This window comes from Lynx canadensis, chromosome C2 (assembly GCF_007474595.2).
Source record: "Lynx canadensis isolate LIC74 chromosome C2, mLynCan4.pri.v2, whole genome shotgun sequence".
Classification (NCBI taxonomy): domain Eukaryota; kingdom Metazoa; phylum Chordata; class Mammalia; order Carnivora; family Felidae; genus Lynx; species Lynx canadensis.
This window is the reverse complement of record NC_044311.2, coordinates 97,042,065-97,067,737: the sequence shown is the minus strand read 5'-3', so window position 1 is coordinate 97,067,737 and position 25,673 is coordinate 97,042,065. Positions and strand designations below refer to the sequence as shown.

The 25,673-nt window shown below is 39.0% G+C and overlaps 1 protein-coding gene across 1 annotated transcript in view; it reads left to right on the top strand.

Moving 5' to 3' along the window:
* GAP43 (growth associated protein 43) overlaps positions 1–25,673 on the top strand; it is a 102,140-nt gene that overhangs the window by 58,200 nt on the left and 18,267 nt on the right. The gene's annotated exons all lie outside the window — the stretch shown is intronic.

Sequence of the window (25,673 nt, the reverse complement as noted above, 5' to 3'; positions counted from 1 at the left end):
CCATCTCTCACTCTAACCATCTGTAGTGGTGAAGGAGGTCAACAGTCTCCAAGATTTTTCTCTAGCCTAATATGACCCATGAATACCTTTCAGCCTCAAAGACTTTAAAGATAAAGTTGCTTCTGTGCCAGTTTAAAAGTTTGGGTTTACTTCTTTCAGATTTTGTGAACTTAACCCATGATGTGTCCAAGGACCCACATTTGGACCGGACCACATTGTGCCCTTGAGAAAGGACCTCCTCCAAAGGAAATATTTTGGCATCTGACCATTAGATTGAGAAAGTAATCATTGGACATTTGCCTTGATATTCATTTTAGATACAAAATTAGATACTACAATATGGCAGATGTCTATTTTAGATATTTTCAAGTCAACTTCTTTCACCTTAACCCCTAAATTCTGTAAGAAGCCAGACTATATTAATTATTATTGTTATTAGCATTCCCTAGCCCCAGACAGATCACACAACTCTTTTTACCAGTGACTCATTTTAAATCTTTATTCTAACCACATACCTGCCCCAGGGGTCAGACCTTGTGGTTAAGAAGATGGGGTTATTTCCCTAGAAAAGGTAAGGCACATGATGAAGAATGGTGTGTTGATTTTAATTTACTCAGCAGAACAAACCTCGTTAACTACTTTTTTGTTTGTTTTTTTTGTTTTGTTTTGTTTTGTTTTGTTTTTTACTGTAATTGCAGTCAGTTAACATATAGTGTTATATTAGTTTCAGGTGTACAATATAGTGATTCAACAATTCCATACGTCACCTGGTGCTCATCATGATAATAATAAATGCCTGATGTTTATAAGCCACCTGGACTATGGTATTTTCTTAATCCCCATCACCTATTACACCCATCCCCCCACTCACCTCCCCTCTGATAACCATCAGTTTGTTTCTTATAATTAAGAGAATTAACTGTTTTTCTTTAGGTTTAAGGTTATAGTCTCAGATATGATGGCTGGAAATCACTTTATGTATGACGCACTACCTATTATGCTATTTTCGTAAATTTAAAAATTAATCATGATTTTAAAAACAAAATATTTGATGTTGCCAAAGTCATATTTTTTAAGTTGCAATTTCTAACGTTATGAGAATAAACAAAGATGTGATGTGATTTAGGTTTGTGCTCATGATTTGGATCAATAGAAAGAGGGACTGCTTGAATCAATGAGAAGTCTAAAAATTTTAAGGAAATTTGGTTTCATTATTTTGCACATTATGGTGATTCCAAATGAATTAATATTTTATCTAGTACGTGCTCAGTAAATGTCTAGTGATGGATGGATGAATGAATGAAATTGACTAGATTTAATTTGTAGATAATAATTTGTTCACTCACTCTTATTCCTCCTGCAACTGGCTTACTCTATTCACTTAATTTGATTAAAAATGTGTTAGGTTTTTGTAAGCAAACAAAAACCTCAATTTTACAAATTCCAACTGAAAAATGTCTCAATTAGTCTGAGTTTAAAATGTACATTGAAAGGTAATTGAAACTGTGGATGAAGTACTTGAAAGTAATCACAAAGGACACTTTATTTTACACTGCTTCTGAGTTTGGGGCAGGCATTGTCATGTTGGTTACATTCTGAAATGCTGCCTGTAGTTTCTATCCCGACTGATGTGTCTATTAGCCTTGCCTGCTGTTTGTGACAAGCACAAATTACCCAGATATGTGAATCTCAAGAATCACAGAAACTAGAGGTGACAGGGAGATCTATCACGGCATAGCAGGCCTCAATTCCCAGGAGCCCTGTACCACGTTTTCCTCTATCTCCCATTGGATTTCATTCTAATCCAGGTTAAAATAACAGTATTTCCAATTGAGCTACACTGTCTGGAAACAGATGGCTACCCTGGGTTGCTGTAGGATTCCACGGCTGTCTGGATGGGTATAGAGAGACAAGCAGAGAAGGTGGAGTGGGGTTCGGGGCAGAACAAGTCACTCAGTAGAATTCAGGACAATAATTTCTGTCAGCAAGAGAGTCAAACAATTTGGACTAAATCTCATCACTGCTTTAATACAAATGGAAATGCTTTGTAAATTATAAATATGTTGCTTCACTTCTTTTACTATTTATGAGTTTATTACAGGTGGATGCTCTTTACATTAACCTTTGGAGTTGGTTATGTTTTTTTTTTTTCTTTCCTTTTTTTTTTTTTTTTAAATCACCCAGCTATATCTCCCTGTCTCTGCTTTGCCACTCTCCCTGCCCATCTCTTGATATGCCTATGACCAAGAGACTTCAGTGCTTTTCTGATGATGATTCTTTTATAGGAGGAGGAGTATTTAGCCATATCTAGGACCCTGCTCCCCTTTAGCCACGAGGAGAGAACTTTCAAGCTGCCTTTAATGATAATGTTCTTGGTGTCTCCTGCTGAGCAATGTCACACTGTGTTCATTGGGCTGTCAGTGAAAGAATTTTGCTGTGTCTCTTCTCCATGATATCGTATTGACTTTCCCCAATAGGGGACTCCAGAATTTCTACGTGGCCATATGCAGTGATGCAACACTACCAGAGTAACCCATCCAGGTGGCTGGAAATCAGAGAGCTTGACTAGGTGGTTGCCACAGGGTACTTGACTGATACTACTAACAGGTATAACTCTGAGTTACCCTAGGTTTTCTTTAGGTTGAACTTGGCTGCATTTTATTTTCATAATTTCATTGCCTCTTTCTATCTGGGATCGTCAATAAAGATCTTGGAAACAGGGGAGTTTTATTTGTCTGAACAGAAAAATTAACTACCTCTTTTTTCTTCCCTTTTTTGCTTCCTTCCTCCTTCCCCCTCTCCTTCTTTCTTTTTCTTCCTTCTTTCTTTTTTTGTTCTTCCATTTATATCAACTTTTTACTGTGTGTGGTATTAGGATCACAAAGACGAGTAGATATGGCCACTGATCTTAAAGAGTCCTGATCCAGTAGTGGGTGTGGGATGAAATTCAGAGAATGGTGTTGAAAACAATCACAGTAATAATATCGGCTCCATTAAATTCTGCAAGAGGTATGGAGGATGCCAAAGGTATGGCAAGGCACTGTGGAGCAAAATATGAATGAGACCGTGCTTCGTGCAGTTTGAAGCATGATGAAAAAAGTTTTTATGTAATGTGTGTCTCAATTGCCAAACTGTTAGCAAAAATAATGGATGCAAAAGTTATATTTTCTGGAATCATAATTAAGTGTAAGAAAATGAAATACCCAGCCTGTGTTTCTGGATTTGGGGCAATTCTTTATGTTCCTCCAAACAAAATTTTCCTAAGGCCCAGGGTAACCATCCATAATATTTTTAGCTCTCCAAAAGACAGATCCTCGTCCACCAAGCTCTGTGTTAGATGTGAGATTTCCAGAGGATATTTACACTTACTTGGCAGGGCGCCTCATAAGCAGTTCTGATTTGAGATGTGGTTTCAACCACGTCCCAAATTTATACACAACTCATAAAGAGTGAAAATTTGGGTTGTGAAAGCCCATAAATGTTGTCTATAAAACGTGGGCACTCCGTCAGATACTCAGTGGCATCCTGCTTAAAAACTGTTGATTATTAAGTTTTTATGGAGCATTTTTATACCGCTAGAGTAATCATTTTTATTGGCTTTTCTTGACAGCAATCCACTGGCGTTCAGTAATATTTTCCTTTCTGCTTTTACATTCTGAGAATAGAGGCAAAGTAAATGCATATTCTGCCCACAGACACATTCAGTGACAAACCAAGGGGTCAAACCGATAGAACTCTAAATCCTCACCTTAGTTTTAGCCCTGGAGTTCTTTACATCTCTTTCAAGGTGCTGTTGTATCTCAGTTCCTGCATTTTCTCTTTCACTTAGCAGTTGCAACCACTTTCTGATTATTGTTGGGCAATCCCAACCAGGACTTTTCTGGGCCATCCTATATCCTGTGTGCCCAGTAAGGTAATGTGGAGGAAAGAATGCTGGACTGAGATAAGGACACCAGGGTTCTATGTCAATGTTTCTACTAACCAGCTGTTAGATTTTAGGCAAGTCATTGCTTTTTGCCTGGCTTGAGTTGGCTCACCTTTGAAAGGAGGGTCTGGGAGAGTTGGTTTTTAAGGTTTTTTTTTCGAGATTTGAAATACATAGTTTTTATCATGGGTAGCACTTAATGAGGATTTATCAAGTGTCTGACCATATGCTGAGTGCTGTCTGTGGATTATCCCATTTAGCCATCAGAAACACTCTGTGTGTAAGTACTTTTACAGATGAGGAATCTGAAGTTCAGAGAGATTGCAGCACCTGATGGTTGTCAACAGCCAGCAAGTGGCTGAACCAGGGGCTGAGCCCTGACAGCCTGATTACAGAAGTCATGCGTTGAACACTGACACTCCTGCAAGTATTATTCTGAAAGAAACGAAGATGAGAGGGATATCTAAGAGACGCCTTCTCATTTGTATAATTAGACCTATAGACCCTTGTCTAGGAATCATGAGTGATTACTTTTATAGATGAGTAACCAATAATTAACCATACTCCCTGATCATAATTCCCTCACAGCTCCATCACCCCCCAAATTATTGGAAATAGTAAACTAGTTCTGAATCTTGGGTTCCTAGTGTGAAAATCCTTCAAGTACTGTTTTATTAGGCCCAAGAGAGCTATAAAGATCAGTCAAAATTGACTATTCTTGACAGAAGTGCTACTAACTCCATTTCATATGCTGGGAGAGCTGAACATTGGAAAGTGAAATTTTCAGATCTCAATCAGACAGAAGTGATTTCATGTGTTCTAGGTGATCCCTACTCTGAATTTGGCTTATCAAAATTAGTATCTTTTAAAATCCTTATTTATATCTTTTTCCTCCCTTTTGGCAAGTACATTTCTAAAGGACCCTGATACCTTTCTATTTATGATTAAAATAATATAAAGAACTTAATGGAGATTAATAGATTGAAGAGCCATCACTCTCTCTTCGTTTAAAAAAAATGTAAGTTGACAAAAGATAAGAGATGCTTTAGAGTCAAGAAACTCATACTACGAAGGCTTTTACCTATTCTATTACCTATTTTATTAGCTCATATTAAATAGCTACTATTGCCTCATAAACAAAGCTAATAACCAGAAAGGCATGTAAGTAACTCTGCTAATTTTAAAGTGGTAAAACTATATTTGGAGCTGAAAATGAAACCGTATTTCTTAAAATACAGAATATTTTCAGATGCTAATGTATATTCATCAAATATATTTTCTTTTGTCTGCACATATACCCATGCACACAGATTCCCAGAAGGATTAAAAGGAGGAGGAGACAGAACTAAAAGCCCCAAGGCTTACACAGTCAGTCCATTTGGCTAAACATGGAGAGAAAGCAGAGCACTCAATCTAATGGACTAGAAAGCACTGAGTGGTCATTACTCTTATTTCCTTCTCACAATCATAGCTTCGTTAAATAAAGAAAGGAAGGCTTTCTATAACCAGACATAAAAGGGAAGAAAGAAGGAAACCAATGGTGCTCCTTCAAGCTACAGGACCTGAGCCCTTAAAGATCCCCCAAGATGATGTTTTTGCAACATGCATAAAGAGGAGGGAGAGGTTTGAAAGGATGTGTAAGTTTTGCCAGCCCTCTTAGTCCTGGGTGAATTTTGCGTCATAATAAAATGACTGAATCAGGTGCTGAACCTCGTATCAATACCTATCATCAGGAAAACTTGAATCTCTGCCTTCTAAATAGCTTTCGCCAGTTACTGATCTCACAGCAATAAAGCTTGGCTCCCTAAGCTAATAATTTATTTCTGGGCTTATTTAAAAGAATTGCCCATAAATTTTTTTCATAAGGCTGATGAATAGAATCCATGTTTTTAATAGATCTAATATCTTATAGGAAGTATCTGGTGCCAACGCTCTGTATTTTCAGCATAATAGACTAAACACCCCCTAAAATCAAGGGACCTGGGTTTGTGTTCAGGTCCTGCTGTGATTCCAGGCCAGCCCTTCTACCTGCTGGGCTTAGTTCCAACACCCACAAAGTAAGTGTTGCTCAACTAGGTTTTCTCTGCCTCTTAGCTCCCAAAGGCAAGTATGCAATGATTGACTAAAGAGGAATCTTTGAAGTGTGGGCACATGACCTCTTATTCAACCATGCTTGATTTCCTGCAGGGCCTTATTTTCTAAACTATTAGCCAAGTGGGTTTAGGGGACAGAGTAGTAATAAACAGCTCTAAAAAGAGGGGCAAAGAATCCAGGAAGAGTCAACTCTAAGAAAGCTTATGGTTATACTGGAGGCCCAGGAGACTGCAAAACAAACTCAGTGAAATTTTCTAACCCACCTTATACTTGAGATCGAAAATGAGGAGTTGACAATGATGTTTTCTGATATGGTTAGACTCTTGCTTATATCCCTGCTGACTCTGTCTCTGAGATGAAAATCTACAGCTATCGTGGCCATAATTTACTGTCAGTAGTTTCACTGTCTTCTTAGACGTAATTCACTATTTATTTTGATACCCATCTTATTTATTAAAATAACTAAAACCACTTCAAGAGTATGTAAAGCCTTGGATTCCTGTGTACAGCAATGGTTGCATCTGATAGGCAATTGTGGTTGATAATTTAAAAAATTTTGTCTGTAGAGTGTCACTAAAACATAAGAATTATATGGATGGGCCTAATACAACTTTCCTCCAATTCTTTTATGTATTCTACAATCACAGTAATTGGATCTTACACCATTAGTGAAATTAGCTAACAGGTCTAAGTGGTTAGAATTGGGCTATCATATATTCCAAGAAAAAAACAGTTTAGATGACGTACAACTTAGTTGTGATTACTTACCAGTTCTCACACATATTTTCAATCCTCAGATCACAAATTATAGGAATGTAGAAGATAAAACATTCCAGTTTGATCATCTCATACTATTCTATTTGGAATAGAGACTACCATTCCTAAATATCTTCAAGGGGAAAAAATACCGTAGGAAGGCTAGGTGCCTTTTCTTGTAAGTCATATATAGTATTCTTTCCTGGAAGTGTCTATATAGTCAAGTAAGTCCTGAGGCTAGCTTTTTTTTTTTTTTTTTAAATATATTTTTCCAGTATTACGTAGTAGAATGGTTTGGATTTTGTAATAGAAACCAGAAACCATTCACCTAAAGTGATCCCTTCTTGCTGGTGCATGGTGGATGTGTGCATTTCTCAGATAGAGTGGGGATGAACATTTTTATAGCCCTGCCAGAATATTCTCTTTGGGATATGAAAAGGTGAAAGATTCAACTTAGATATGCTTAAGCATTGTATCTATGCCTGTAGCATACTCTTCTGCCAACGCACTAGCACATGTGTGTACACTCATGCACACACACATACACACACACACACAGATCTGACATGTAGGGAAGGCCTGCCGGTGAGTTCAGGCTGTCAGAGAAAATCCGGAAAAATAATAAACTACATACATGTGTTTTCACTCTTAAGACCATCAAGAAGTCAGGGGTGAGGGGAGGAGGTGGATGGATGGCTCCGGGAACACTGTCTTTCTGAAGATATGTGTAGAGAGCATCTCTCCTTTCTCTGCTGGTTGTGTTATTGGAATGTACAGAGAGATGGGGAGAGCTAGGAGTCAGGACTAAGGCTATCTATGATGAAATTTATAGTGTGTGAAAATTAAACTTCTGTATACGCTAAATAGGAGGAAATAGTCCGGGAAGACTTCTTGGTGTAGAGGTTACCTCTGCTGAGTCTTGAAGGACAACATGTATCTACTAAAAAGGGGGTATTTTTTATTTAAAAAAAAAAGCAACTTGAGAAACTACCTTTCATTCAAACTCACACAAAAATCACAATAACTTAATTGAAGTCATAATTCAGCAGCAGCTATTGAAGATTAATCCTTAGTGGGGAAGGTAGCTCCATGGTATGTTCTGTTTATTGTCGAGTCCCTGACACCTATAACAATGATTGGGAAATAGAAGGCAGCCAGTAAATACTTGATGAATGAGCTAAGAATGAGTGAACAATGTTATTACAGTAGAGAAAGTCCTAAACTGCCCTAAGAGACTCGATTCTAACCTTAACACTTTGGGCAGGCAAATTCCTTGCATTCTTTGGGAGTAAGTTTACCCTTTCCTAGAACAAAAGTGTTGGACAGAGGATCTCAGGATCACCACTGTTTCTAAAATAGCTCAACAGTGCCCATGTTATGACACATCCCAACCTCTATGCAGATTCTAAGTGACAAGGGGAGGCAGACACTGGCTTAAACAGAAAGCTGTGCTGCTGTCAACCTTTCTTGCTATTTTGGAAGCTGAATACAGAGCTTGCTGGAAATTTCGCTGTTACTCAGAGGCATACGTCATCCCTGAGGTAGCTAGATTTCAAACTGTTCAGAGACCAGAGTGAGCATTTTGCATTGTGTTCAGAAGCATATTGAGAACTAGAGGAAACCAAAGCGGCTCCCTTCTGAAAGCAGGTGATTAATTTCGTTCCAGCCCCGTGAGTGACCTGTGTGGGGCTTGTGCCAGTGTGTGACAGGTACAGCCGGAGAAGGAGTGATCTCCCAGGTTCTTTGGCTCCTTTTCTTCATCTGACATGTTTAAGTAATTTTCACAGGGTGTTAAGAGTCTCCTGAACCTGCTGTGCCCCCACGATAGGATGAATTGTTAATATGTTCCCAAACCCACAGTGTTGGGACAGAGACCAGAAGACAGGCTTCTGCAGTCCTGTTGCTTCTTTTCCTTCCCCACGGTGCTATAAAACATAATTATGTATAGCTTGTGAGCCATTCAGGCTATAGGCCATGAAGGATGTTGGAGTGGGAGTCTGAATAGATTTTTTCCCCACATATAAACTCAAACTTGAAGCAACTGTCATGTATTTGATAAAAAGAAAGCAGGCCCCCACTGTATGAAACTTTCTCTAGTCCATTCGAAAGGGCTGAGAAAGCCCAGAGTTTAGCCATGAGTTTGCAGTATTTTCCCACTGGTGTAATTAGATTGTTTTGGAAAGAAAAGCAGCAGTGGAAGATGTTTGTTTCCCTCCTTCCTTCTCTTTGAACACGGAGGGCTTACCTATACTAGGTGGAGAACAGAACCTGGCTTCTGTTAGAAAATACACGTCAGTTTCCTCTTTCTTACCAGTTTTTAAAAAAGGAAAAGCAGAGGGTAAAAATGAAGCAAAATCTTGTCACTTTCTGGTTTGCTATTTATGCATGTTTTTCACCCCAGCAGAAAGGTAGACCTTTAAGATGTAACACTGTTTGGGGGCTATGCTGAGAGCCGTCTGGATACAAGGTTCATGCAGTTGTCAGATTACACATTGCTTTTGAACTTCTTTAAAGGGAAAGCCTTCTCTACTTCCCTAACATCCTGATAAAGCAGGCTTTGGCAAGAGTACCTCACAATAAATGAAGAAATCGGTTTTCATGTTCAAAAGTCTGGAACTCTGGGTGTGTCTATCACATCAGAAGTCACCATCATAGGATTTGTTTGGTATATGAGCTAGAATGAGCATTTATCATATTTTAAGGTATTAAAGAATAATCTTTCTCCTTCCCACTCTCTCCCTATATGCATTTTAGTCACTCTCTGGCCATTGCCATCTGAGTTTCCTGATGATTGTGCATGGATATATGTTACAGTGTAAAAAACAAACAAACAAAACAAAACAAACCCAAAACATGTATCATTCGGGATTCATGGCTCTATCAGATATCTGCAGTGATATGCTGGTCAGCTGGCTCTCCAAAACAAAACAAAACAAAACAAAACAAAACAAAACAAAAACAAAAACCCAAACTCAAAAAGCCTTGATTTGTGTATTTGCCAGTTTCTGTGGTACAAATACCCTGATTGTAACTGATTTCAGGCTACCAATGTGTTGTCATTGAACACACAAATGGGCAGCGATGCTAACAACTTACTTTCAGTAGCCGATGTGAGCCAGCTCTATCATACCCCAAATCAATATATTCTCATAATGTAACAAACTTTACTTTTGGTGACTCTAAAATACTGGGACAGTAGTTATCAGCTCCCAGAGAGTGTGTCAGTATAGAAGCACATAAATATCTGCTTATAACACAAACATATATAGGTATGCATATATATATATGTGTGTGTGTGTATATATATATATATATATATATATATATAAAATACTGGGACAGTAGTTATCAGCTCCCAGAGAGTGTGTCAGTATAGAAGCACATAAATATCTGCTTATAACACAAACATATATAGGTATGCATATATATATATGTGTGTGTGTGTATATATATATATATATATATATATAAAATACTGGGACAGTAGTTATCAGCTCCCAGAGAGTGTGTCAGTATAGAAGCACATAAATATCTGCTTATAACACAAACATATATAGGTATGCATATATATATATGTGTGTGTGTGTATATATATATACACACACACACATACAAACTTGAGAACTAGTTTTAACATTTGCAGTAATTTCTGGTATGCATTGTACATTTATCAAAGGTTAAGGAAAAGGGTAAAGTTTAGAATTGTACCTGCTATACAGCTAGAAAAATAGTTGTTACTGAAAGGATAGATATATTGCCTTCAAAAGTGTGATCTGAGCTGCATCCTTTTAATGAATTGAGAGGTTTTTATCTTTTGGATTGAGTTGTGATCATTGCTGACATTTCCAGCCCTTAATGGAGAGGAAGGGTTGCCTCTTTCCTTTTTAGTGAGCATGATGCTTTTAATTCTAAGCAAAGCTCTGTGAAACAGTGAAGTCATAGAAGGTAGGATCAGATTAGTGAGTAATTATTGAAGACAGATGTTTTCAAAATTTTTAGCCAGGGTATCATTTGTTCAAATGAGTTTCAAATATATCTGTAGGAAACCCCCACACAGAGCTGAGCCAGTTGACAATGGCAGGGGGAAATGATGGCTGGAGAGACCCAGGGCTCCTTTTACTTTGCATCTTTCCTTCCCCTCTAAATAGACCTCTGGACTCTGAAGTGTAAGTTTGAAAAATACATGAAGAAATCTCTCTCTTATTGGCTTTCTACACATGTCCAGCAAAATGGTCAATGTCAGGTTCAAAACTGTTGATCTCACTCATGGCAGCTGGTCTTCACAAGTATGGGTAACTGGAGCCATATTGATTAAGTAGTAGATTATGTGTATTATTTAGAAGGTCAACATAACTCTCCCCATTCCCACCCCCCATATTATAGTCCAATTGTTTAGGCACAGATAGAATTGGTCTGAGTAACCTCTCAGCATGGTGTTGGGTACATTAAACAATGTCCTATTTTATTTTGATTCCAAACAGTGTTAAAGTCACTCAACACTTATTTTATAAATAACAAACCCAAGGAGAATTTATTTTCTAAAATCTTGTTTTAAAACCTTAAATCGGTGAATTTTGAATTGTGTTCTTTGGAGCCCTGAAATTCCATGGAGTAGCACCTCAGAAATGGTTTCTGAAAATTGGGTTGTTTTGCGGGGCCAGGCTGGCACAAAGATCTGGGTCCTCCACTATTCCATCATCTCCTTTACCTCCACTAATGGTTTCTGGATCTTGGTAAAATTTTGACATTCTAACTAATAATACCTGAAAATTACTGGTCTAAACTTAGGGCCAATTTCAAAACTCTTTGAATTTTGGCATGATTCAAACTCAGTTGATTTTAATCAGAACTCCTCTTTTCATTCAGGCATCCACTCTATATGTAGCCTGAATTATTTATTTTACCAACATATGATCTTCCCAGGTATATTATGGGAATTGCTCAAATTCTAATTGTTCGCATTCAAATAGGAGTTGTTGAGATTGGTCAAATTCTATAAGAATTTGCTCATGTTGCAAATTCTACACAAATGGAAGTTAGGTGACTCACCTGGGGTTACTAACCAAGGCTAAGTAAAATTACTGCATCTATAACTTCTGGATCTTATTTAAGGGGACAGACTAATAATGCTGTAATATTTTTTCGTTCTTCAATTTATAACATAATTTTATAAACAAAACATTCTCTCTGGTGAGAAACCACTTAAGGAACTCCATATATGTAGTTTTGAAATATCTACCAAAAAAAAAGATTTCTAGAAAGCCAAAGTCTGTCTCAAAAATTCTAAAACAACCTGCCACCCTTCTTTCTTCCACTTCTAAGCCCTAGTGTATAATAACTGTTTGTGCCTCTGTCTGAAAGGATGCCTGAAATGGAAAACACCCATGGGTAATCAGGCCAGTTCTTATTTTACTCCAGAGATTAAAATCCTAAATGTCACCTGAATGATTAAAATCACAATGTGAAATAACCCACCTGGATAAAAGGAGTAGATCCAATCATGGAATGATAATCTTAGGCTTAGGGTTTCAGGTTTTATTTCTTCTTATAATTTCTAATAGATTACTCTGAAAACCACTCGCACAAAGCTACAAATGTATACCTATCCATATAAATACCCTGTAGAAAGCCTTCCAGTGTGTACCTTTAGAATGAAATCTAAAGGATTACCATGGCCTACAAGGCCCCGTATGATTTGACTTCCGCTTATTTCTCTGATCTGATGTCTTTCTACTCTGCCCTTCTTCACTCTTCTTTAGCCACACTACATTTTTAATGTCTCTAGGACACACTTCTTGTTCCTATGTCAGGGACTTTGCACTTGCTTTCTCCTTTGATCTTCCCTAGCTGTCTCTTAGCACTTAAGTCTCCATTTGGATAACCCTTGCTCAGAGAAGACTTCCCTGACCATTTGACCAGAGCAGCACCACCCTGGCCAGCCCCATCAATTCTACCACATTACCCAATTTGTTTTTTCCATATCACTTTCAATGCCTAATATGATGTATTTATCTATCTAAAATGAGTTATTTAACTCTCTCTAGACTTCCTATTCCTTGAAAGCAGGGACTTGGCATTTTTCAACACTGTAGTCCCAGTACTCAGGATGGAGCCTGGCACATAGATAGCCCTTAATGGACATCACTGATGAACTAATAAGACGAATTTCACCTATGGAGAGATTTCTCTTTGTAAACAGCTTGAGAAAGAGAAAGAATTATTTCAGTTTTCAAATTTGAAGACCCACAATAAAAGTTAAGAATTTTTAAGGCAAGAGTCCAGTTGTATTGCCTACAGGCCGACTTGTTTAGGTTTTATAAATCAGGAACCTCCTTTTGATGACCTATTTCTGAATATCAGCCAGTCACCCAGGCCGTTTGCATCTGGATGAGGGTGTTTGGCTCAGAAGGGAAATTGATTCAAGTATGAGAAGAAGTTTGGGCCCCAGAAAAACCAGATGAGGTGTGGGTGACGATCCTTCACGGAACAAAGAAGAAAGAAGAGGCAGAAGGGAAGAATAGGAGAGGCTAGAAAATAGGAGAGGAGAAAAGAATAAGAAAAGTCAATGAGAACCACAAATGGAAGTATCAGGGGACCAGAAAGAATAAGAAAGGAACTAGAGGAAGAAGAGAAGGTGGAAAAGAGAAAGAGGAAAGTATGAAGCATGGTAGATGCAGGACTTGAGGGCAGAGAAGAGCAGAGGAAGGGCACTGAGCTAAGGCACAAGAGATGGGGGTCCTGTAGCAATGGACTGAATATGTTTGCTGAATAGGCAGGACACATTTACCTTCCTCTCTGATAAAAGGATATGGTTTTGAAGGTGTCTTCCATCTCTAGCTCTCTCTATTCCAATGTCACAAATAACAGGCCTAAAGAGCTCCTTAGCAAATGGATTTTCTGTCTCTGAGCAGATCTAAGTGGCAGATGGGGCCAGCTCCCCAAGGAGAACCCGCCCCCACCCAGCCTGGGCTCACTATTGTTAGAGCCCTTCTACGGCAGTCAGTCCCCAGCCAGGGCAGGCTCCGCCACCAAGAAACACTGCCTCTGCTTGCTTCCAGGCAGCAGAAGGAAAGAGGAGTTGAGAGCTTCATTACTCCGCAAGTTTAAATGGATGGCTACTTTCATACTGACCCATTATGGTTTCCAAGGCATATTTTTGAAAAATTTTTTATGTAGAATGCCCCATAGACAAACAGTATTGAGTCCTGGGTTCATTTCCAGGTTTCTCACAATGTGGCTTTCATGATTTGTTTAACCCCCAATCCATTCATAAGATGGAGATAATGCTACCCTCAAACCATTGTTGTGAGGATTTGGTAATGTAACATATTTAAAGAACCTGGTAGAGTGTAAGTCCTCAGTGAACATCGCTTTGCCTTCCCTCTCTTCTGATAATCTGAAATAAATAGTTCTCATGCTCCCCTCTCCCCATAGGGAGATCCCCTGGGCAGATCTTCAAATAGAAGCAAGGATTGTCTGTCATCTGTCCATAGGTAAAATAGTGGAAGAGATTCTTTCATCCAGAAAATAAAATCTTTTTTTTTTTTTGGCAACCCGAAATAAATTATCTCAGAGTATAAAGTACTACAAAAAAGTGTATTGCTTCATAGATACTGCAACAGTAGACAGACAATTGCAACAGCCATGAATTTAACCAACTCTCTTCCTTAGAGACTTGGCAGTGCAAGGGAAAATCACAGGTGTTAGAATTGGACTTGAATGAAAGGCCCAGTCTCTAACTCGCTTTATGCCACTAGCTCAGTATCAGTTTTGTCAGCTCCAAAATAATATAATACCCTCATTGCTGAACTTTGTGGTTGTTAACATTAAATAGATCACATGTAAAGTGCCTATTATGGTATTTTATTGAACACATAGTAAGTACCTAATGGAAAGTCACCATCGTTTGCTTTCAGCTAAATCTATCAGGAAACTTTTTTTTCCCATGGCATTACATTTCCGATTTTATAAAGGAAATTAATGGGCAAATAGGACATGTTTTATGGCCAGCAAGAGAGACACATAATGATTTGCAGTCTCTTCTGGGAGTCAGAGACTATTCTATTTGGTCTACCTTTTAGCTCAGCAAGATTACTGAGTCCTTACATTATCAGTAATGATTGAGCTTGGAAGTCAGCCAAGGCCACAGGTAGTGATGTTAGGATTAATTTAGGCTCTATGTAATTGGTCCCTTAGAAACTGTGATCTAGGGATTCAATAGAAACTGTTGGGGTCCCTTAAGGGAAATCGCTAATACACTCTTTCTAGGTAGATACCAGCTATAAACTGTGACATCTTGGATTTCAGTCTTATAATAATTCTTAGACCTAAAAGGAAACTTAAAAAATCGTCTAGACCTGGCAAATGAATGGGCTTCATGAGGGTCTTTTAATCCCCTGAAATCATTTGCAACATGTTATATTAAGTGTATATATGGATGACATTCTTGTGTCCTTGTCTTTCATCAGATACTCAGCTGGGACCATCACACAAAAACATTAAGATCCACTGTACTCAAACAATCTTCAGGAGAGGTTGTGTAGATGTGTGTTTTAATGAAAGATGAAACATGCTAAGGGATTCAGGTTGCATGGTCTGCCCACGGTCACACAATGAGTATCAGAATAGAGGCTATAAACACAGATGTCCCAACAATTGAATTTCCCTGTCATTCAGTTAATTTTTATTTTTAGTATGTATAATTTCCATACTGCACTAGGTACAATGAGGGATATAAGTGTATGAAGGGAATAGCTGCTGTCAAAGAAAGTTACAGTCTGATTGAAAAAAAAAGGTAAGGATCAGTAAAGAGCAATGTGTCTACCTGCAAGCTGCAGTCTGTAATTGAAGAGAAGGAATTCAGAGGTCAGATTGGTGAGTAGGGTCCAAAGGAAAGAAATGAACGTCACTATGGAGTATTGGTGAGGATACTGTCCCTAGTAGTTTGTGTCCATGTGGGGAAGGTGGATATGCTGGACCTGCTTATTAAAAAACCTTAAAGTGCTCAAAGGACTTGACAGTGCAAATGAATGGAGGGTGCAGAGAGGGTGGTTGAAGGTTCCGTCTTACTATATTATTTTTCACCAAGAATGACCCTGATGTTTCTCTACAAGAGCATCTACACAAAGCACAATCTACACTTACTAATTCACTTCAAAGACTAGTAATAATTTTAGTTTATTCCTTAAAGCAGGTTAAATGAACAGTATTTAGTCTGAGTGTTTAATCATTTCAGAAGGACTGAAAAATAAAAATTAATTCAGGACAGCTTAAAAGTAGGACCCAGTCACAATAGGTTGTACCAACCCTACTGACAGCATTGCTGTCACTTGCCCGGAGTCATTTCTTCCTGGAGAGGAACTCCTGATTTAGCATTCCACCCAGGCTCCAAGTCTGGGAACGGAATTACACTGGTGCCCTCTGCTGGGCAGAGATGGGAAGTTCAGCAGGAAACAATGGTGTCCTGGTCTTTGCAGTGTAGAGACTGAGTCCCTGATTCTGAGCCCAAGGCAGCCTCCGGGCTGGACCCATTTAGTGTTCCTTACAGCCATCCCAGTCAGGTATGCTCTGGCATCGTGCCTGAATTCGTTAACCAAAAACAGTAATCGTATTTTTATTGTAAGGAGGTTGTCAGCTAATTTTTAAAAGTAGTCCAAGAAAACTGTCCCCTTTTCCTTGACAGTTTGAGAGCTGGACTCTCCTTTCATTGCACACAATACCATGACTCATTGTGGGTGGTGGCCATCTTGCTACAGAACAATACCTTCTGAGAGGCCAGTGAGAGACTCTGAGGCCATTTTTTTTTATCCTGTTCAATTATTGTGTTTTTGTTTTGTTTTGTTTTGTTTGTTTTTTTTAACGGTGGGTAAAGCACATTGATATTCATCACTGATTTCTTGGCTCAAATAATTAGAATTAATGCCATGGTGTTAAATTAAATTTAGAGTGTCTACTCTGGTGTTCCTGTAGTACCCTGCTCAGCTGATTTTTCGCTAGAGGTGAAAACACATTCAGTTGTAATTAAGAAAGGGGTGGGGAAGTGCTGAGAAGGGAAGCAAAAGAGAGAAGAGTTGTGAATTCTCATGTGTGCAAATTGGAGGTGAACTAAAATAACACGATGGGGGGAGTGGAATGAAATGATCACTTCTAACCCTCCACTTTTATTTTATTTTATTTAGGATCAATAGCAGGGACATGGAGGCCTGCCTCCGGTTTCCATAACAACCTGGCTATTGAAAGACTGAAGGCTCCACAAATCCCCAATTATCAGCCTTGCAGGGCTTATTAATGGAGCTGAGGATCTCAGTGAGGCAGGCAGCTCATTGCTGGCACGTGCCTGGTGGGCTGGCGGGAGGGTGGAGGCGATAGGAAGGGGAGATGTGTGGTGAGACAGCAGCCATTTGTCCCCCTGTCACTTAGGGGGGGTGCAGTCATTCAGGAGGCCGTGTGAGCATCCCTGACGCCTTGAGTGGCCAAGGCTGCTGCTGCAGGCAGCCCAGAAATCAAAGTGGAGACAGTTTTTTTCCAGCCCCACCCCGAAAGCCATCCATCTGGAGTAAATCCATATGAATATATCATATGCCCCGTATGTTTATTGAGCTCCTATAATTAATTGAGGCTTCCTCAATGGTGACTCTATTTTTCTAATATTAATACAAGCCTTAATTAGCATGTGAAGCCAATGTGTATTTGCTTCGAATGCATATTTGGTAGCTCTGAATTACTCAATCTTTGGTCTGATGCTCGCTTATTAGGCCCTCACCATAGAACAACTGCGATAGCAACAATAATAGTGATAGCAATAACAGTGTAGATAACATTTATGTGTTTTGTACCAGGCTGTCTGCTGTGACCCTCTGATGAGCGGTATCACTGTCCCTTTTTAGAAAGTAAGAGAATTTAAACACCCCATCTCAGACACCTGGCTAGTGAGTGTCAATACATCAGGGTCTCATTTCTGCTTTCTCTATATAATTACTTCTATTTTCCCCTTATTGTTAAACTTGGGTGTCCTCAAGATAGAAAAGGAACAACACGTTTATAGTAAATTCTGTGTTCTCCATTGTGATTGGGGAATGGAACATTCTGATTAATCAAATGTTTTGATTAATAATTGCCATCTGAGTCATAATTGGATTTTCAATTGGGAAAGGTTTGGGACATAATAAAATACACACAACATTAGAAGTGTAGTAATTATAGTCATAAAATGCTTCAGGATCATTATACAAATGTCAATTTTTATTGTAATGCAGAAGTCTTAGTTGATAAAGATGTCTATTTGACAGAATACCAGATGAGCTGTTTTTGTAGCATAGACATATCAATACCTTAACACTTTTGAGTTTTATATATTTAGAAGTACTTTATGAGAATCACCACTGAAGCCTAATGTGATCAGAAAAAAAAAATATTTGGGGATCTTTCAAAGTTAAAGAGTAGTAGTGCTTGGAAAAGCTCAAACTCATTAAACATTCTGGATCACTGTGTATTTTATTAAACTGTTTTTATTGCACCAAAACGTTACACTATGTGTATGACACATATAAAATATGTGACACATATGAAATATGACATTCCCTTGAGGTAGTTTGATCCAAATCTGTCATCAAGGTTAGCAGAGTTTCCCTCATAGCTGCTCAAACAACAATTTTTATTATTTTAGGTTCCAGAACTGATGATAGAACAAGGACCCTATCTTACTGAGAATTGTGAGAAGTGACAATAAGGACTATTTTAATTAATACTTAGTATATCATCTATGCATTTTATATGTCTCATACACTTTACAGCAACCCTATGAGGTAGGTACCATGTCCCCATTTTATAGACAGAGAAATCAAGGCACTGAATGGTTGGGAAGCAGTAGTTACCAACGGCTGTTTATCCCTTGAGTCTGTATTCTTAACCAGAGTTATCTATACTGATTGTCTACAAATTTCTTCTTAATCTCTCTTGAATGCACAACAACCACACCTACCCTCCCACCCTCCACTGAAACAACTTTTGCCAAAGTCACGAATGACCTCTACTTAGCTAAAATCCAGTGGTGAATTCTAAGGCCTCATCTTCTTTGGCCTACCAAAAGCATTTGGTAGTTGATCACTCTCTACTCTTTGAAGTAAGTACTTCATTTGTTATTTCTCTTCCAGCATATTACCTCTTCCCGATTTTTCTCCTAACACGTTGTCTATTCCCTTCCAGTTTCCTTTGCCTTCATTCTTCGTCCCCTGGCTTCTAAATGTTGGAGTACCCCACAGCCCAGTCTTGGACCTCCTCTTCTCCATTCACATTCAGTCCTTTGATCATCTCTCCCAGTTCATGGTTGTAAATATTGTCTATAATCTAATAAATCCCAGTGTTCCATCTGCAGCCCAGACCTCTGTCCCCACTCCAGATAATCGCTTACTCTACATGTCAACTTGTATATCTAATAGACACCCCAGACTAAACATTTCTGAAAACCAAACCCTTGCCTTTTCTCCCTGAACCTGCTCTTTCTTGAGTCTTCCCCATCTCAGGAAATGGCAGGCCCATCTTTTCCTGAGGCTCAGACCACGTATCTTGGAATTATCCCTGATTTTTTTTTTTTTTTTTTTAATGACATTAAATCTGTCACCAAATCTTTTTGGCTCCACGTTCAGAATATGTCTGGAAACTGAGCCCATCTCAATTTCTCTAACACAAATCTGGCTTCACCAAAAGCCCACTGTCTTAAAATGGCCTCAAAGCCCTTGACAATTAACATCCCCTTAGGTCACTGCTCGGATTTCCTGTTCTTTTACTCTCCCTTTCTTGCTCTATTCTAGCAATACTAATGCCCTTGCCACATCTCCAGCAGCTACATGTGCCCATAGCTAGGGGATGGGTGCACCTCCTGTTCCCTCTGCCTGGAAATCTCCCTCCTCTAGACGCTCATATAGTTCACTCCCTAACTTTCCTTGGCTTCTGTTAACATGTCACCTCCTCAGAGAGACTTTACTTGTTTGATATTGTCACCTCACCCTCATCCCAGCATACTGTATTCTTCTTACCCTCTTTATTGCCTCTCACTGCCACCTGACATGCTATACATTTAACTTATTTATTTGTAGTATAATATAAGCTCCATTGGGGGGGGGATTGTTTGTCTCATTATTGTTTTGTATACTACTGTATCTCCAGCAACTGGAGCAGGTTGTGAGTGCTCAATAGGTGTGCTTAATTCAACAAGAGAGGAAGAAGATACCTACTTAGTAGGAAAGAGTAGCTGAGTAATCCCGATGGTCAGTGCATAGGTAACAAAGGTGACCCCAAATCACTCTCTTATTCAGTTGGTTCACTCCTTATTGCCACTAAAGAAACTTTTCCTCTGCCACCTGGGCAGATGCTCCCCCATCTTCCTTTGTTCCTAAAAGTTCTTTGGTGGCTCAAATAGTTCTGACGTGCGATGTCATCCCTCCTATTGACCAGAAGATCTTGGCAGCTGGACAGTGACTGTAACTGGGCTGTGCTAGAGGTAGCAGAGGACCAGCCCCAAGTCCTAGTCTCACTGCTTCTGTCACTGCCTACATGGTGCACAGGTCACAGGGAATAAACTGGTTTTATCTCCCCATGCAAAGTACATCTCTAAAAGCAGAGAACCATTTTAGCAATTCAAAACCATTGGGAATTCTGCCCTGACTGGAAATAGATGACAAAAACACACCTTTGCTTAGGAGTGAGCTGCCTTTCTCTCATAGGACATCATCCAATCAAATCCAGGGAAGCTTTTATGTCTAATAAAGAGTCCCTGGTGGATTAAAATGTTCTACTTGTCATAAATTATAGTTAAGTAAGCATTTACCTCTTAGTGGCCCTTTTCCGAGTATGTTGAATTTGCCTAATGTTGATTACAGCTCAATATGATAATGAATGGGGCATTTCTTTTTCACTTGGGAGCATTTCTCCAGAATAACCACTGCATAAAAACCTGCAGCCTGTATATTGTATATGTATATATGCATATAGTTTAGGCATCTCTATTAGTTTTGATTAAAGTGACAAAGATTAATTCTCGTAACATCTATTATCTTTGCAAAATTGGAAAACAGTATTGTGACCTGATAACCCTACTAAAACCAGCAGGTCTTATATTAGATTCTAACTATAGTGGGTAAGGTTGCCTGAGTAAAGGAAAACCCTGGGAGACAAGAAAATCGAGTCTGTATAGTCTCGATGAACTTTGGTGAGAAAGGACTGTTCTGTACTAGCAAAAAGCCTGGAGGTCCCCAGGGGTATGTTTGTATGTGGTGGCACTCAGTCAAGGAAGTGAAGTGGAGACATGTGGGTAGAGGGTGGGACTGGGAAAAAATTAGGTGATGAGACTTGTTGGGGATATTGTTGCCTAAGAATCCCAGTCCAAAAGGAATGTGTGGTAGATGGGACCAGTATTATAGCATACAACTGCAAAGCTTTAAAATCTATGGATTGGAAACCTCTGATGATAGGAATCTGTTTATGAAGAAAAGAACAAAATACATTTGTATGATTGATGATTTTGTCCCAGATTGGTAACTGTTCATTTCTTACTCATTCCTCCAAGATCCTTCTTTATTTGAACAGCAGCCCAACCCTTGCATATAACAAGGCAAAATGGGGCAGCAAAAAGGGAGGACAGTTCAGGTATAAAGAGCTGTGATCAATCTTCATTGCTGAGCGCTTATAAAAGTGGCATCTAGTCTTGGGGATTGGAATTTCCTACTCCTGAGACTTCCACTGACAATTGTTGATCATGTCTGTTTACTGTGGAAAGCTTTAGTTTACTGAGGAAGTACTTTGGCATGGCAGGAGACTGATGGGAATATAATCATTCCAGCTCAGCTATTCATCTTTAGCAACCTGTGTCCTGACACCTGCTGGGTATGGCAGATTTCTACCTTGTCGCCATGTGTGGAATGCACATGAGAAAAACGGTAACAAGGTTAATGCCACCCTTTCTCAAAGAGAGTTTTGTTTGCTCTTGCTTTCTCTGATATTACTCTCACTCTCTGCCATTACTCCCACCTTCCTTCTTCCACTCCCACCACCATGTTCTCACTGGATCTCCTGAGAGCCGTTACTCCTCAGCCCATCAGCCAAAGTTAGTGGGTTTCCATGGATACTAGGCAGCTGGTGTCTAGACACTGAGAGATGCCTTGCAATTGAGCTGCAAATGTAGCTTCTATCATACACACCCCTCTCTTCCCTCCTCCTCTTTCCTCCCATTTCTTCTTTATTTACAGCAGGCATTAATGCCAACACAGGATGGAAGTTCCTCTTGACAGGCCATTAAAGGAAGGAGGAGAAGAGAGAGAGGGTGGTAAAGCCAAACTTGCTGTCTTATCATATCAGTGATGTGAGAGAACAACTGAGGTGACAGATCCTGATCTGACTCTTCTTTCTTCCTCACCAAGGATTTTATATAGTTAAAATATTTTAATTTAGAAAACAGTGCCATTAGTCCACTGGGAGCCATAAGCATCTTTAAGAGCCAGTAAAAGCATTTCAGGATCAGCGTCAGCTGATGGCACTGGACCGAGGTAGAATCTTTCACTGTTTCTGGACAATCAATGTTTTTTCTCTTTCTCTGATTCTTGAGGGAATCATACGTCCCTAAGTATTACCAGATGGACAACTTTGGAGTGGGATACAGGCAAATACAAGGAAGGGCCTTAACAGCTACACATCAGATCTGGAAATGTCAAATTTAATCTCCCTTATTTCTTCTTAGAAAGAGAAACCAGCTCCTGACAATCAGGTGCTGGCCTGGCACTCACAAGTGGGCCTTGGTATTCTCTTGCTGACATCATCAGTTTTATAGAACACCAATATCAGACTTTGTGTGATGGCTCAAGACAAGACCACCATAATTGTGTCTGAATGCACATTAATTGTGGGCATTATCTGAGTCATAAAATGGCCAGATATTTCCCCAGCCTGGCTAATGTGAGTGCTGATACTCACCTCATTCCTTCTTCCTCCTAGATAATGTTTGTTGAGATGACCAATCATAAAATGACCCCTGTCTCATGTAAGCATCCAATTCAGACCAAAGCTCTGATTCCTTGAATCCTACTCCAAATTCCCTAACACAGGCCCAGATAAGTCTTTTCTGACCCTGTCTTACTGCAGTGTCACATGGCTATGTTCTCTCTAGGAGCAACATGTCAATAAATCCAACTTTTTTTTTTTTTCAACGTTTATTTATTTTTGGGACAGAGAGAGATAGAGCATGAACGGGGGAGGGGCAGAGAGAGAGGGAGACACAGAATCGGAAACAGGCTCCAGGCTCTGAGCCATCAGCCCAGAGCCTGACGCGGGGCTCGAACTCACGGACCGCGAGATCGTGACCTGGCTGAAGTCGGACGCTTAACCGACTGCGCCACCCATGCGCCCCAATCCAACTTTGTTTAACTGCAGATGTGTTCCTGGTAGTCCTTGGCTGGAAGTGTTGATAATTCATAGAATTTCTATATTACAATTTATAGTAAAATTGAGTTAAAAATCTTTTTTTTTCATTTTCTCCCATATCTTCTGAATATTTTCAATGCTATCTTTATCCCCAAATTTATTGCTATATCTCCATGAGTTCACCAATTCTTCTAAGGTCTCATAAAAATCTAACTTAAAAAACAAAATTAACTCCTAATTTATTTTTCCTATCCCTAATATTTTCTTGCTTTTGGTCTCAACATGAGACATGATGTCCTAGGCCCCTGGATGAGTTTAAAAGCCTCTTTGGAAATTTTGTAACCTGAGTCAGTAGTGATGGCAAAGACATGTGGGTCAGACAGAGTGCAAACATCAAACATGTCTAAGCAAAATTATAGTGAGACTATGACAAAAAAAAAAAAATGTGATTTTAGTACATTCTCATTAAAACATGAGGAAAGTCATGTCCCCTACTTCAAACTCCATGATGTCAGAGAATTTGTTGAGGTATGATTCTGGAATCGATGTTGTTCTCATTCCTAGGCTCGGTAAATTTAAAGAGCACTATACACAATTAGCTCAGCATCAAGTCAAGTTTGCCCAAACACCAATAATTGATCTCCTACTTAGGAACAGTGCCACTAACTAGACTTCTGCTTCGTTTGCTTTACCTAGGTCCCTGTCTCATTCATCTCATTTGTACACTGGTTTCCTGAGACTAAGTCTCTGCCTTATTCTCATTCATTCTCTTAGAGATGAGAATCTTGTTCTTGGGTCTATGATTGGAGGGCCTATTTCTGGCTAATAAACTTCCCCAAATGTCCATGGTCTATCTATACTGGCCTCCAACACTTGTTGACTACTCCTGTTGTTGACCTTCTACTGACTATTGCCCTTAACCATTTACTCTACATACTGTGTTATTCTTACCTACTTATACTCCCTTTCATTGCTTACTACTGGATCCATGCCAAGGCAGTAGTAGTATGGCTAGGGCTCTATTCCCTTTGAGTTTGACACATATTTCAACAAGAGAATCAATACAATTCTTTATTTTTTCTTTCCATTTCATGGTCTCAGAGAGATGTGTTGCTGAGAAAGAAGAATCAACAGATTATTTATATCTGTATATTTGGAGAGAGAGGATTTTAAGGAATGATAAGGCCAACCTGGTTATATTTGTAGTGATAGTGATTGTATGATGTTCAGTAGAGACTGAGATATAAGATTGGAGCCAGGAGTAGAGTCAAGGATATAGAGAAATATTTGGCTGTAGAAATTGGAATTTAATGTGTATGAGGGCAGGAGTCATTAAAGTTTTGTGATAAAGAAAGTAATATGCTTACAATAATGTATAAGTATTAACAATAAGACAGTGATGATATAGATAGGGTGGTTACCTGGTTATGAGGTCAGGATTGAAGTCATTAGAGAGAATGCATTTTCTGTTGCAGGGTCTACAAAAAATGTAGAATTGAGTCTTGGATTACAGTCATGTTAGGGGACAGGGAATAAAAACTAGACCCATAATGGCAAGAGAAAATCTGGGAAACAGCAGAAATAAATCCAGAACATAGTTTCCATTAAAATTAGGAAAGAAGGAATATTTTAAGAAACAAGAATGCACCAACAATTAAAGAGATTATTTTATTCAAGCTATTGCAATACAGACCCCCAGCTCCCAAGATTATGGTGTCTTGGTAGGGGGGTTTTCCTTTAGATTTATGGGGAGGAATGGTCAAGCTATATGTGGGGTGACTTACAACCAGGGTTGTTGTGTAGCCAGAGGAGGAAGTGTAGTCAGTTATCTGAACAGGATTTGTTTATCTCCATGTCTAGCTTGTTTCAAAGGGATAAACAATTGTAATCTAAACTACTCAATTATGAGACAAAGAATGGGAAATTTGAGGGTCTGTGTCTGGCTTTGTCAACAGGTGCAGGCAAAGTGGGGAAAGAACCAGGTTTGGCCTTGTTACAGGTAAGCAAGGAATCACCCACAAGTCTGGGAATCATGAGAAAGAGTGGATAGCGAATCATGTGAAGAGTGTTTTGCAGTAAGACATTTTCTGGAGCACAAAAAAGGTGCAGAGACTTCAGAAAACAAAAGATTGGGGAAATTCCTTAACTGACACTGTATTCTGGAGCATAAAGCTCAATACTGTCAAAAGAAGTTGTCAAAAAAAGATCAAGAACAATGGTAAATGATAAAAGGCCTTACCATTTGGGTTTTTTTCTTTTTGGGTGAATTTGAGGAGAATACTGTTAGAAAAATAACAGTTAAAGTCAGCTTATAGAGAAATAAAAGATGAGGTGAAGAAACAATAGCATAACTACAATTTAGCTTTTCATGAAGTTTGAAGAAAAAAGAACAGATTTGTAAACTTCTTGAAGAAAGAGTCTGTTATCTTTGTGTTTAGGGATTTCTTGTACAAACAAATATATATTTAGGATATATTTTGTTCCATGT